Here is a 16,220-nt window from a genome sequence, read left to right on the forward strand (position 1 = left end):
ATCCTGGTACTAAAAAAAAAAAAAATTACAACCTTCAATGGTTGATTTAGACAAGTATCATGACGGAACAGGATGCTACATTTTCTAAGTGAAAATCATAATTGAAAAATATGACTGACACTGGAGCTGGGATTATGCTCAGTGGTAGAGCACTTGCCTAGCATGTGTGAGACCCTAGGTTCGATTCTCAGCGTTGCATACAAATAAATAAAATAAAGTCCATTGACAACTAAAAAGAAAATTTTTAAAAAATATGAATGGCACTGTTTTAACAAGTGAACGACTTTAACATCATTAGTTGAACATATCACCTCAATGAATTTTACAACAGTCCTAGGAGATAGGTCATGTTGTTATTCCCATTATATGAATAAGGAATCCAAGATAGAAATGAAGTAGAGATTTTTAAACCCCCCAAATATTGGTGAGAATGTAGAGGACGGAATTTACTGTGGATTAGGAAGCATGGATTCATGGAACTAGGAACCCAATGAGATATAAGGATTAAGGAAAGGGGAGGTGACATGAAACCAGGGTTGGTCCTATTGCCGTCCCTCAGGAAGAACGGGTTGGTGAAGAAGACAAAGGACTTTGTTTATTCATTTAGCCAACGTGAGCTGAGCACCAAATGTGTCCCTGACCATGTCCTAGGCCCTAGAGACATGCCAAGTAACAACCAGGCAAGAAGCCCTACCTTCCCGAGCTTACCATCTAGAGACAAGGGAATAACAAATTCAAGCATCGTTATACTGAGTTTCCAAGGGGCCCACTGGATAACTGGGTGAAGATGTTCAGGAAACAGTTGGACATAAGGGTTTAAATCTCAAAAGTGATGCTTAGACTAGAGCTAGACCTTGGGAATCTTAAATCATGGTCAAGTGGATGCGCGTGAATGAGGTCACTGTGCACGCACAGGACCTAACACCAGAGAACAGCGGGACGAAGATGAAGCTTCAGGAGATACCAACATTTCAGAAGAGTCCAGAAAAGAGAAGAAGCAGAACCAGTCAGGCAAGTAAGAGGAAAGCTACAAGAGAATGAAATGATAAGTACCAAGAAAAGCCATTGCAAGAAGGGTTGTTAACAATCTCCAATGTAGCTAAGAGATCAAGATGGACTATAAAGGGTTTTCACACTCAGAAGGTCCCTATGATTAGGACAGAAGCAGTTTCAGGAGGGTAGAGGACCAGAAGGCTAACAGAGTGGGTAGAGGAACGGTTATAGTCGACTCACCCGAAGTTGACTTTTCCGATATGAATTTAGTGCAAAGAGAAACGTAAGCAGACAGCTTTTTAAATACAGAATAACTGCCTATGTGTATTAACTCACAAGAAAGTTCAGTGCAGGAGAAGCTGGCAGAGAAGAGAGATTTAAAAATATGTGAGGTGGAGGGGACATGGGGACAGGAAAGATGATGGAATGAGATGGACATCATTACCCTAGATGCATGTTTGACTGCACGTGGGGTGAGACTCCACATCATGTACAACCAGAGAAATGATAACTTATGCTCCATTTGTGTACAATGATTCAAAATGCGTTCTGCTATCATGCATAACTAATTACAACGAATAAATAATGAAAAATTTAAAAAAAATTAAAGTATAAAACTACGTGAGGCATCTGCAGAGACCAAGATGTGGAACCCAGTGCAACCTCGTGCTAGCTCTGCACCTGGCCCTGCAGAACGTGAGGAGGTGTGGCAGCAGGGAGGTGGGGAGGGGCTTCAAGATGAGGAAATTCTTGCTGATGAGCCTCAGAGGAAGAAGCAAAGTTCTGATCAAGAAAGCAAGTAGAAAGTTTAAGGAGACTGAAGAGGTTAAGGATGGCCACAGTGGGAAATATTACTGACCTTTACGGCACGTCTGGTACTTTGTTAAACGTTCGCTTATGTCTATCTAATCCTCAACCCCATGTAGTGAGTATTACCAGGCTTCCATTTTATGGAGGAGGAAAGTAAGACTCAGAACCGGTACAGAAAATATCACTTGGTTAAGTGGCTTGAGTAAGCTGGGATTTGAAGCCCAGCCCTCTGGATCCGAGACCCTTTGTGCTAAATCATTATTCCAAATTGTTTTCTATGACTGGAGCTTCCCAATCATGTCCAAACACCCCTGAGGAAGGAGGCCATAATTTTTGAACTGTTGGGTCTGCAAAGCATGTGGGGTTTTTGGTTGCTTGTTTTGCTTTGGTTTTTGTTGTTGTTTTGCAACATTAGCTGCTCTGGGACAGATAAGAAGAGGAATCATTAATGTGATTTTTAGTTGAGGTTACCCTGACCATGTATGGATAAGGGTAAAAGGAAATTGAGGCTATTAGCAAGAGAAGAGATGAGAGGAAACTAGAAAAAGAGTAGAATAATGCTGTGAATTGATGGTCCTGGTAGGTTGGCAGATAACCCAAGTGGCTTCAGATGGTGATACTAAAAATGATGGGAAGGAGATGTAATGGCAGTAAGAGAGCAAGAACTGAAAGAGAAGAGACTAGGGTCCAGAGAGGCATACAAGTGCACACAACCCTAGAGGAGTTAGAGGGATGGGCACAGAAGTCAAGCTTTTGGATGGCCAAGAGTAGGCAGGGCAAGGTTGGCACTGGAACCCAGGACTCCTGACGTATGATGCAAGGATTGTTGCCATCTTACAACACATCCTCCTTGATAACTGTAAGAGATTGACCTTCAGAGATTCTGTTACACCCTTTATATTCCCCATAGTGCTTTGCATCAAGTTAGTCCACATTGAGGACTTACCAAATGAATGAATGAAAATACAACATGGGTTCTAACAAAGGATATCCAAGACTATGAGCTATATTTTGTTCACCTTTGCTAGATTAATAACTAGCATATGGTAATTACTGGGGAATTGTGTATGGATGGATGCTTGGATGGCTGGAACCTGCCTCAATAAAATCAAGAACACATTAATGTCGTTTTTATAACACAAGATACCCAATCATTTCACCTAGCCTCCAGGAATTCACACCTCAGTCAAGTGGCCATAAATAAACCTCTCGGTGTGAATTGTACTGCATTATTGGCATTCAATAAGCAGTTCCTATTGATTGAACTAGAAAGAAACTATATAAAATAACTATTTAATATCCACAGAATGACATGCTGCTTTTATGTCTTTGGTTAAAGACATGACAAATGGTGCATTCTGGGGACTTGTTTCTCTTGACAGTGACAGTGTGTTCTGAACTTCGAAGCACACTGTGATGAATGCTCAGACCCCTGACCTGTCTCTATTGTCAAGATGTCTACATATTTTCTGGGGAGGGGGGCGTTCTGAGAACAAGCCAAGGAGGTTCTCGTATTTATAATTTGATGACAATTACTGCTTCATTTTTACACTGAATAAAATACTTGTAGAAAATGAGATCAAATGGATTAAAATTAGTCTTCGATCTCATTTGTCAAAGTCCACAGGCTGAAAATATCTGCACATAACAGCTTCATGAATAGCAGTAATAACCAGCACCACATATTGAACATAGATTGTGTGCCAGCATGTTGTTTAGATTGTCTGAGTCTGCTTAGCGGACCTCATTTCATAAATATGCTGAGGTGAGAGATTTTAAGCAACTTGCCCAAGGTTAAATAGAAAACTTAGTAAACGGCAAAGTTAAAACTTGATACTTTTCCTGCTCACTCTAAACGTGTCTTCCCCCTCCTAAGCAAAAGCAAGACCTAAAGCAACCAAATGCCTGATCTATTTGGTGAACAGGCATTCATTACTACCTGGCTAGTGGAGCAGATTCAAAGGGGTGGGAGGAGTGACTTCTAGGCTTCAGGACTGTAAGAATTGTTCACAAAGGCCTTGTATGGACTTTCTCACTCCCTATGCACAACTCCCATATGCATTCGTCCCATTTTCGAGATGCAAAAATTGAGTCTAAGGGAGATGAAGGAATCCCTGAATCATCACAGAACTCTTTATGTAAAAGCAGTGATGTTGTTTTACAATGCTGACTATTTACCTATAATGTTTCTTCTTTTTAACCCTTTAATAGTTAAACAATATTAAAACCATATAAAGGGCCATGAGGAAATTGAAATTGCTAGGCTCGCTTTGAAGGAAATGACTGTTCTGTGAACACATCATAAAAACTGACCATTAAAATGATGGTATGTGATCCTATCAGTGAATCGCAGACGAGAATAACTGCATTCGACAATATTTATTGAGTAGCCATTATGTGCCAGATACTATTCTACGCCCTGGGTATTCTGTTGCATAATAGAAAATAAATCAGACAAGGGCTTTCTAGTTTTGGAGCTTATATGCTAATGGCAGACAGGCAGCAAATAAGCAAATTAATGTCTAAATAGCTCAGATCACAGTGTGTTAGAAAAGTAATTAAACAAGATAAGGAATGCAACTTTGGAATGGGGTAATGAAGGAAAATCTTGAATAAGTCACATTATATTTGAGACCTGACAAACAAGAATCAATCATGCGGAAATCTGAGCTGAACACACGGCCCACAGAGGGAACAGAAGTAGAAGGAACTCTACCCCGTTCAACAACAAAGACAGGCGCTGGTGAGCAAAGGAGAGAGGATTGGTATAAAGGGGGCTGGAGACGTCAGGGAGAGCTTGAGCAATCCTCACTGCGTGTTAGAGTAGCCAAGGGAGCTTTAAAAAAATATATAGATCACTGAGTCTCCAGTCCCAGAAAAACTGATTCAGTCGGTCTAAGGTGGGATCAGGCTTCATTATATTCACAAAACGCCCTGGTTATTCTGTGGTTGAGACTGAGACTCTGGTATGGAGATTTCTAGAGTCTACAGTATGGAGAATATAATTAAAGACTGGACGGACTCAGAGAATCCATGAAAGTGAAATCTGAAGAATTGTTTCAAAGAACATTTCCCTACAGAGAAATTTGAGCAGTCTTAATTGCCAGACCTCCAGAGGACATAAAAATCTTGCCTGCCAAGAAAACTTGGCCCAAGAGATACCAACTAATAAAATATGAGGCTTTCCATCTTTCAAGCTAGCTACCACATTCTGAATCCATAGGATGTGCCAGACAGCTGCATGCTCAGTCCTTCACTAGAGGATCTCATTTTATCTCCATAACAACTTCATCCTATGTGAGAGGTAGAGTCCTTTTAGAGATGATAGTACCAATCTCGGAAAGACGAAGTGTCTCACATAATGCCACAGAGCTACTAAGGGGCAGAACTGGAATTCAAACTCACCGCTCTAATTCCAAAAATTCTATGACCTAATTGCTGTTGCATAGTGTAAAAGACCAATTTTGCTGAGGTTACAAAATGGCCAGCATGAAGCCAGGCACAGTGGTGCATGCCTGTAATCCCAGCAGCTGGGGAGGCTGAAGCAGGAGGATCTCGAGTTCAAAGCCAGCCTCCGTAAAAGTGAGGCTCTAAGCAACTCAGTGAGACCCTGTCTCTAAATAAAATACAAAATAGGGCTGGGGATGGGGCTCAGTGGTCGAGTGCCTGAATTCAATCCCTGGTACCAAAAAAAAAAAAAAAAAATGGCCAGTTTTTTTGTTGTTGTTGTTTTTTTAACATAAATTATAATTTTATTTGTTCTTTTTTTTAAGATAAATTATAATTTTATTTGTTCAGTTTTTTTTTTGTTTTGTTTTTTGTTTTTTGTTTTTTAATGGTGCTGGGTACTGAACCCAAGGTTAAGCATGCAGTTGGTTATACCCTCAACACATACTTTGTTTTCTTCTTGTTGTTTTTGTTGATTGGTTGTTTTTAAGCACAGCTCTTCTAAGAAATTGCTACTGGGTTCTGTTGTGAAACACTTTCAAGAAACAGAATGAATCTAGAACATTCTGGTAAAACCACCACGTTGTTAGTTATTACCCATCTCTCTGCCCCACAGATGGTACTTTAATTTGCAAGTCAAGTTCTGGCCAATGCACTGTGAGCTGGAACATATAATTTCTCCCTCTTCCACACTTATTAACAATTCTTCAAATAGCTGTTCCACCAGCTGGCCACCCAAGACCTCTCAGCTGATCTATGTTAAGTAAGTAGTAAGAGCAAGAGATAAACAAACCTTTGCTATTTTATCGAGCACTGAGGCCTGAGGGATTATTTATTGTTCATCATGGCCTAGTTTATCCTGGGTGATATAAACTGAATCTTCCCTCTCTGAGTATGCTAAGGTATGACAAATTGCCACCTCTATTTATACATGACAAATGCCCCCAAGTGCACATGCATGCATTTTATTTTGAAGCCGAAAAATGTTAAAACTCTAACTGCATCCGTGGAAATCATTCCTCCAGATATTTTTTTCACTACAAAGGATATCGGTTGTTCAATTTTTTTTTTTAAAGAAAGAGTGAGAGAGAGAGAGAATTTTTAATATTTATTTTTTTAGTTATCGGCGGACACAACATCTTTGTCTGTATGTGGTGCTGAGAATCGAACCCGGGCCGCACGCTTGCCAGGCGAGCGCGCTACCGCTTGAGCCACATCCCCAGCCCTCGGTTGTTCAATTTGACAAAGCAGTTTGCAAGTGGGAAACTAAACTAATGTCACATTCAAGACACAGGTGCATCCCTTGGGAGGGAAACACACACACACACAAGAACCAAGACAAACAAAGAAGAGTCCACCAAGTACAACCTGCACAGATCAGTGTTGTTATGGGGAAAAATATTAATTCATTTAACAAATGGTGTTTGAGGAAGCGACTATATTCAGGCATTACCGAAGTGTTTGAGAAAGACTAGTGAACAGAACAGACAGAAATCCTTCCTTTCATGGAATTTATATTCCAGTAGATTAAGGCAAGGCAATAATGACAAGGCTCTAAAAATATTTATTATGCCAGTATAGACTTCCTGTTTCTCATGATCTGAGCATCCAGCTGAATAAATGAGAATTGAGGCAAGCTAACACCTTCCCTCTTGGTGACATTTAGGGTAAAATCTGAAGAAATATATGCAGTAATCCAACCTATGCCATCTGGGGCCCTGAAATGCCGATCATTAATTTGGCTTAAACTCTTAAGTGCTGGTTTTTTATTTCCATTCATAGGAAACAACAGCTCTTTTTTCTTTTGGCTGCACCTGGGTCCGGCCCACTGGCCTAGAAGAAGTGGAGTTCATGTTTTGATCAATTAACCTGGAATTTAAGAATCCCTGTACCCTTTAGAAATCTCTGAAAATATGAACTCTGTGTAAGAACAGACTTTCAAAGGCAACTGTCTGCTCGGGACAGAAGGCTCGGGAGGTAGAACTTGAAGTCAATGGTGTCACCGTCATTGACTCCACCTGGCCTGTCTGCCGAGAAAACACAAATCAAAGTCACCTACTGTGTAATGCATGGGCCACCACTTACAAAAGGGATAAAGACAGGAGTGACTGCCCCATTCATTCCAGTAACTACAAGCTGTTATGCATCCCCAGAACCCTGCACAGGATCTAGTTCGAAGTATGTTAATTAGTAAGCATTGGAGGAGTAAAATGTACTCTAAACAAAAGTAGGCTTCAACCCAGTACAGATGGATACAAACAGGCAATGCTGATTCACAGAGCTGGAAGGGACATTCAATTTAGTGGTGCCCTGCCTCCCGGCTCCTTTCGAATGTAGTGTGTTACCGGCTGACATGCCACAGTTGTCATGCTAATATTGCGAGGCAGACCTGGTTGGTCCTCTTGTATTATTAGGAAAGCACAATAGTCAATGATGGTTGGCCAACTGATTGTCAAAACACCATTTCTCACGAAAAGAAACCAGGAGTCCTTGGAGAGATGGCTGATTTTAGTGCTGGGATAGGAAACAGGTAAGATGAACCCAGAACATTCTATGGAAGCATTTTAAAGAAGCTTTCAAAGGCCAACAGGGTTATATCAAAAGGACGCGGAAGTAGGAGTCACTTTGGGACGATTTCAGCATTTTTTAAAAAATGCCTGTATTGGATTGAAATACTGAATATGTATGCAAATATATAGAATTAAAATTTTATGAATTCACAACCATACTTTGGAAATTTGTCATCATTACAGATTGCTGGGGCACCGACTCATTAGGCTGAAAATTGATGATGTGAAAGAGAAAGAATTAAGCATTAAAATAAGACTTGGTCCTATGCAATTTACTTAACCTCTCAGAATTTGTTTCCTTGTTTATAAAATAATAGTGCTACTATTGTCTACCTCACAGGAATTTTTTTGGTGAGGATTAGATGAAATAGTAGCCTAGGAGATCCTAAGAAATTACAACATACTGTATGCATGTAGGGATAGCTGCTTTAACTTTGTGCACACTTTTCCTAGTGAAACAAATTTCTCAGGATTAATAAACATCTATTTTTCTGAATCAATGGGATTATAAGACCCTGTGGAGTCCTTCAATACTCTCAGTCTCTGGTCCAAGAGCTTACCTACCCAAGGGATCAGTTGTAGATTCTCTATTTTGACGTGATTTACTGTCTTCCCCATAAAATGTATCCTGGGTTATAATTATTTCAGTTCCACTCTTGCCAAGGATGGGGTGGGGGCACCCCTGGAGGTTCAGATAATGATCCAGGCTGCATATCCATATGCCCCCTGGGATCTCCTGCATAACAAGGTCCCTGGCGCTTATTATCACTGGAAGAAATCTTGGTCCTTACAAAAGAACCATTAGAAGACTGATGGCAATCCAATGGTGACTTGTTATTTTGCCTTCCTAGTTGAACCAAGAGGCTCCCACGGGATTCCTGTATGACCAAGAAAGCACAGAATATGCACTCTCCCTTGTAGAAGGGAGAAACTAGCTCTTACCATCCATATGAAGCCTTCAAAGGCTTCAGAGATGTTCAAAGAGCCAAATGGACCCAAAGGACCATGACTGTATGGCCTCAGCCCTAAGTACCAGAACAAAGCATTGAGTGGAGGAGAGCAACTAAGGAGTTGAATTTAGAAGCAAGTTATCTAAAAATTAGTAATTTTTTTTTCATGACATCCCTCTGAGAGAATTTTGGGCACTGTCTCACATCTCTCCTCCCTGAACCTGACCCTGGTATACAGTCAGCATCCACTAAGTGAGAAGGATATCCAGCTGTGTGTGCCCAGCAATGAGCTTTTGGGGATAGCCTGTCCCCAACTGCACGACCATCATGGTAGCTTCTAGACTATTTCTTGACTCCCTACCCACCTTGGCTTCCATTCACAGGCCCCTGGGTGGTGCTGAACCCAATCCAAAATTCTTCTCCAGAATTTTTCAAACTATAGATGAAATAGCCTATTTCTTTAGTGGCAGGGATCATAGGAGAAAAGAATTGGCAAGGATCTAGGTTCTCCACCATCTTTGAGGAAAGGAAATTTAATCAACCCATATGGAGAAACAGAGCCGCAAAATGACTCCTGATGATGTTTGAGCCCTGACACTCAGCTGCACCTCAGCCTCCCCGTGGTTTGACTGACAATATACCCTTGGTTTGGCAACCGTTTTCTCCTCCATGCTGTGTAGATGGGAATTCTGTCACAACCAACTGGGTCTTGATGAATACAGGACTAATCTCTCCCAGTTTCTTGTGGAACAGAAACAGAATCCAGGAGCCAAGCAACCTTTCTGTCTCACCGCTGGAACACCTCTCAACTCCTGTCTGCCTCTGAGATCTTCCTTTCCTACACATCCTCCACGCCACTGCCAGAGAAACCACCCTAAAACACGCCTTCTGGTGAAACACGTCCATGTCTCTTCTCCCGCACCAGAGGGACATGATCAACCTCTCCCTCCACACACTTATCATGACACATGCAGCACTTGAGTGTATTACTTTCTTCACATTCCTCCCCTCACCGGAATGGAGCACTCTCTCTTATTTTTTTTTTTTTTAGTGCAATATCTTTATTTCGTTTATTCATTTTTAATGTGGTGCTGAGGATCGAACCCACAGCCTCACATGTGCGAGGCAAGGACAGCCCAATGGGACACTCTTCACAGCAGACACCATATCTTATTCGCCTGGGGTACCCAGTTCCCAGTGCCTGCCTGAAATACTGTACTGATCCGGTGATGCTCACTGGCCTGTCTCTAAGTGAAGTTGTTATGGTATTTATTGGATTTGCCTTAAATTTCAGAAAAGGATGTCAATCCAGCCACCACCTAAGCAGAGCATCCAGACTTATGTAGGTTGCTGGAGTGTTATTTTCTTGGGTATAGAAATGAACTAACAAGAAATTCACTGCCGACTTCAGCGTAGGAAGGATATAGAAGATGATGTTCACAGAAAGATGCAGGAGAAAAACTTCACTGTGGTCTCAATATCAGGCGAAAGTAGGATTATTTTTCCCTAGGCAAATGGTATGTATTTTTCTTTTTCTTTCTTTCTTTTTTTTTTTTTTGTACTGCGACCCAGTACAAAACTACTTAACTACTGGACCACATTCCCTGCCATATATATATATATATATATATTTTTTTTTTTTTTTTTTTTTTTTTTCTTTTGGAGACAGGGTCTTACTGAGTTGCTTAGGGCCCCGCTAAGTTGCTGAGTCTGGTTTTGAATTTGTGATCCTCTCGTCTCTTACCTAGATGGGAGAAAGCTCTCGCCAAATTTCTAGAATACTTCTAGTGAATATACAGACCTTTATGGCATGTAATTTTGTGTACTTATTTCACACTGTTTTTTACCTTGCTTTTCTTCTCTATTGGTCATTTACCTGCATCTCCTCAGCCTCTTTTTTAATGTTTTTATTAGTGCATTAGAGTCATACACAACAGTGGGGTTCATTTTGACATAGTCATGCACACATGGAATATCATTTGCTCCATTTCAATACCTAGTACTTTCACTCTCCCCCATTCCCCTCTCTCCACTCCACTAGTCTTCCCTCTATTTGTGTATGATTTTGTAGTTGGTGCTTTATAGATAAACATAAAGGTGGAATTCACTGTGGCATATTCATGTATATACATAGCATAACTTGGTGCATATCATTCTGCAGTTCCTCCCTCTTCCCATCCTCCTCCTTCCCCCTCGGTCTGTTTCCTCTTCCACACTGATCTCCTTTCCTTTTTCATGGGATCCTCCCCACCTTACCCCACCCCCCACCAAGGAGCCAACCCAGCTTCCCATCAACAGATAAATGGATAAAGAAAATATGGTTACTTATACACCATGGAGTTGAACTCAGCCACAAAGAAGAATGAAATTATGGCGTTTACTAGTAAATGGATGGATCTGGAGAATATCATGCAAAGTAAAATAAGCCAGGCTCAAGAAGTCAAAGGTCAAATGTCTTCCCTCATTTGCAGAAGCAGGAGCAAAATAAGCCTCTTTTGTGAAAGAAAAAAAAAAGAAAGAAAAAGAAAAATATTTTGATCCCATTTTTTTTTTTTTTTTTTGGTAACCACAATTACTTAGTAATGGGATATATCTGCCTAACAGGCACTGTACAGGTTCTCAAACCCTGGAATCAGATTGGATGTGGTCCTCATAATTTTCTCTTCTACACTGATTTTTATACAGTATGTGTGTGTGTGTGTGTGTGTGTGTGTGTGTGTGTGTGTGTATATATATATATATATATATATATATATGTCAGACAGGTGCACATGAGTCTGTTTACTATGCACACGTTCCTAGTGAGAGCAATGGGGTAGGTTAAGCTGTCCTCACCAAGGATAAAAGGGAAGACCTGTAAGGGTCAGGTTTGCATCTGGTGAGAATGTGCCATGAGTTTTGTTTTAGCCAAACTCACTCCCTTTTGGAAAAATAAGAAGTCCAGAAAGCCCTTTTTTCCCATCATCCATGCAAAACCATGAGAACAAAGCAAGTTCCCTGCCAATCACAAGGCCCCTTATAGTTTAGAATGTGCCTTAAACATGAAGGCCTGTAGCTTTCAAGTAAAATCAGCAAGCTCTGGGGAAAATTTTTTTTTCCACATAATCGAGTATATGACTGTATACCTTATGCCCACTAGAAACAATTTATAAAGTTTTCTGATTTTAAAAATATGGGCAAGGTATGTTCATGGTATAAAACATGTAGGTATATTTTTAGAAAAAAAATGAAAGTCACCCATAAGATAATCAGCAACATGTTTCAAGATGGTTTCTGAATGATATAACATCTGGATAGACATTTAGTAGCTGCTAGCACAGAGTAGGTACTCAGTAAAAGCCAGGAGTTGGGAGGATTTGCAATGGAATGGCCTCCAAGTGACCAGTTGGGTATGGTTCCTTCGGCTCTACCACTCTGACAAGCTTGCAGTTCAGATCCAGTTATGCCACAATAATTGAGCAGGCCAATGTCCTGGGCTACTTGATAATCATGTCCAGAGGCTTGGGTAATAGGCCACTTGAGAAGTATGGATCTCAATATCATCAGCTGCAAGAATGAGAATAATCCCTTAATGTTCTGGAGCTTAGCCTTTGTTGGGCACTGAACTGTGAGAGACGGCTGCTCCTGTATTTCCTTTCTCCCCTCCCAGCTGGGTCTTATAAGCTGCTGTCCCTTTAACCACAGGTTATCCACGAAACAAAAACTCTCCTCCCACAGGATTAGGAGCCTCCCAACTGCACGCCAGAGACTTGGGGCCACAATGGCATAGACATCACCAAAAGAGAAGGAAGGAACCAGTATTCTGGCAGATACAGAGCTGAGTCTTTGCAAAGGAGCTGAAGGCCTTTCCGGATCAATAATACCATTTTTCAGGTAAGGTCAGATGCCTGTGGTCACACGGAGGCAACTCTAATAAATGCAAAGTTGTGAAAGTGTATTTAAATCTATTGCACAGGAGGCGCATTGTCTTGCCATGATTGGATCACGGCAGACCCAACCCCAGGTCTTCTCCGTTTGATAGAAAAATGGACCGTTCTACCTGATCAAAGTTGATAGAAGTAGAGCAAAAATTCTGGGATAGCATTTCCTTGTATTGGCTATAGAGAGATCAAAGGGGCACTGGAACCGCAGCTTCTTGCTCACATGAACGGCCTTTGGTGAATTACTTTGCCTCTCAGGGCCTCTGGTGTCTGACGCATGAAATAGTAAATGGTGTGTAGGTGAAATTCTTGCGTCCTAGGGCCAGTGATAAAATGAAGCAAGGTATTACATAAAAGTCCTTAATATGAGAGTCCACCAAGTGCTTGATAATTTTTTTTTTTCACTGTTAAGCTTTCTCTGAACACTGAAGAAGTCACTAAGAGTGACATCACCCTTTGGATGTCACTTATTTCAACTCTCTCACTTTTACAGAAATTTTCTGGAGATATTTTGTTAAACATTTATATACAAATTTCTACAAATATAATGTGTTGGGATAACATAGTCCGAGACCCTCAGATTTGACCGTGGAGTCATAAAAACTTGTTGCAGTCTCCCGAGTGAGGAAATGGCGGTGTTTGATGCAAAATGGCGGCTCCTCAGAGTTTTGCTGTGTCCTTAAAGGTCCATCTTGTACCAAATCTATTCTGAAAGTCAAAGGCAAACCAAAGAGGTAGAAAATAAGGAAAGTTATTCGCAAAAAAAAAAAAAAAAAAAAAATTTTTTTTCGAACTTTTGAAACTTGAAAAATCCTACTCTGTAATATCTTGATTTGTATTTTTTCATGAACTAATGATTGAGTTTGCCTAATCGGCTTTGCCAATGCACAGAACACAGGCAAGGCTGAAATGTATATTATTTACAATACGAAGTTTCAGATTTGTTGGTATGCTAATGTGGTCATTTACTAAGATAAGGAAAATCTTTTCAGGAGGTCTGGGCAATAAACAATTCGTGAAATGTCATTTTTTTCAATTCAGAGGAGAAAATGGAGAACAGATGTGTATTAAAAGCTATTTAGCAATTAAAAGCCATTTGCTAAGTTCTCTTCACTATTCGCTGTAGGAAGCAAAAGTATGGAAGGTGCCCTGTGACTTGAAAGTCTTTCCAGTGCATCATTTAACTGAGACCAGGAAAGGTTTCAACAATGGAAGTGAAGGTTAGAAGGCTGAGACTGAAGGGGACAGATGTCAGCACGGTGCCTAGCAACATGGCAGTAAAACAGGGGTGAAGAAACGTTAGCCCAGACCAATAGCTTTTCTACTTTTTTTTTTTCGTTGTATGTCAAGTAGCCTTCCACCATAAATGGTGTTGAGGTTTGGGTTTTAATACACAGCATTTATTGAATCACAGATGTGCACCAGACATAGGAAGAGGTATTCACTTAAACCCCACCGGAAGCCAGCAAAGAAGGTATCGTCTTTACGTTCATTGCTCATCGCACAGACGGAAAGGAGAGTTGGAGAGCAACTTGGCAAAGGTCACTGAGAGGGACAATTACGGATTCAAGTGTGTATGGGTTTGTGCATTAGGAGGAGAATGCAGGGGTCTCACTCTTGGTAGGATTCTAAATCATGAGCCTGGCCCACTCTCTTTCTTCTTACCCTCTTTTCTCTGCTTGTGATACCTCCAACACACTCCCAGAAAGTTGCCCTCTTTCTACCTTGACATAAGAGAGTTTAATACTGACAGTACTGCCAGACATAGCTCTTCTGGGCTAGAGCAAGTTGCTTTTGTACCAAACACATTTGTGCAGACATCACTCTGAGCACCAAAGAGGGCTTAGCAATAATGATGAGAGGGTGCTCTGTTGTTCTGTTGTTCAGTTCTTATGCCTGTGCCCAGGCCCAGGAGCCCTCTGCACCAGCAGATTCTTCCACTCCATGCAAATCAACTGCATAGAACCGAAGGGCAGAGGGTGAGGGTGTTCGGCACCTACAAGAAGCCCTTACTGGACAAGGCAGTACAAAGGAGACTTAACCAGCAAAGAGAAACCAAGCTCTGAAGCCAGACCACCGAGCTTCAAACCATGAGCTGGATGACCTTGGGCAAGTTCATTAAGTCCTCATGAGCCTCAGGGTCTTCATCCACAACATGTGAATAACTGTAGCACCAGCCTCAAGCTTCTCATGCATGTCAATGGTACCAGGAAAGCAGAGTGTCTTGCCTGTAGCAATAACTTCAAAAACACTGGCTTTTATCATTGGCTATAAGTCAGGTGTAGTCAAAGAATGCAATTCATAGCTTCTACCCACACCACCTAGGTAGATTAGGGAGACATAGATAAAAATGATAATTAAGAGTACCAGATAGGAAGCTGGGGTTGTGGCTCATTGTTAGAGCTCTTGCCTTGCACGTGTGAAGAGCTGGGTTCGATCTTCAGCACCACAGAAAAATAAATAAAGGTATTGTGTCCATCTACAACTAAAAAACATTTAAAAAAAATAGAGAGTACCAGGTAGACGACTGTCACATGAGTAGTACAGATGGGAGATATGAAAATTCAAAAGAAGAAGTGATTATAGAATTAGTAAAAATAGATTAGATTGCAGATGGGAGTCTGGAAACAATAGTGACTACCAATGTCACCAAGCTAGTTTTGACATAGGTGAGAGTGAAATCCAGAACTCCTGATGAATACAGTAGGACTCTCCAGGAAACTGCGCTACATACAACAGCGCTCCTGGAGATGATCTTTACAGTGTCAGTAGTTACCAACTGAATGCATTGGTACAAGCGAGGTATTTACACCTTTTCTTGTTAAATAACCCTAGGAGGAAGGTAAATAATATTTCCCCACTTTACAGATGAGAACGTGGGAGTTAAAGAAGATAAGTAATGTGACCCCAAATCAACCCCACAGTCACCGATTGTAATGGGAACTTGAGGGAAAAGGAGAACAGGGTAGCCAGAATCAGGTCCATGGCAGGCCAACTCTGAGTGGTAGAAGTGGACATTCATGAAGAGTTTACTGGAGGAGGGATAGCACACAGGATCACAACAGCACACACGGCCGGCAGATTGACAATGTCAATCCAGGCAGCAAGTGTTCTATCTGCTTTCGGTTTTGTTTAGCAGAAAGTAGGAATCAACCTGGTCACAGGCAGATGGAAGAAGGAGAGTCCACTGGTAGGGGACCAGTCAGCCTCTAATGGCCACAGCTCTGAAGAAGGATGGAGTGTTCTTTGGGGGCTCCTCAATGTGCCAGGGGCACAGGACCACTGAGCCATATCCCCAGCCCTATTTTTTATTTTATTAGAGACAGGGCCTCACTGAGTTGCTTAGCATCTGGCTTTTGCTAAGGCTGGCTTTGAACTTGCGATCCTCCTGCCTCAGCCTCCCAAGCCACTGGGTGCATTTTTCTTTTTGAATAATTTTTTTACAAATTGTTTTTTTTTACAGCTGACACTCTCTGTCTCTCCCCACAGGCTGGGATACCTCTGTGTCCCCATCTGTAGACAAAGTCCTT

The sequence above is a fragment of the Callospermophilus lateralis genome, chromosome 19 (genome assembly GCF_048772815.1).
Source record: "Callospermophilus lateralis isolate mCalLat2 chromosome 19, mCalLat2.hap1, whole genome shotgun sequence".
NCBI lineage: Eukaryota > Metazoa > Chordata > Mammalia > Rodentia > Sciuridae > Callospermophilus > Callospermophilus lateralis.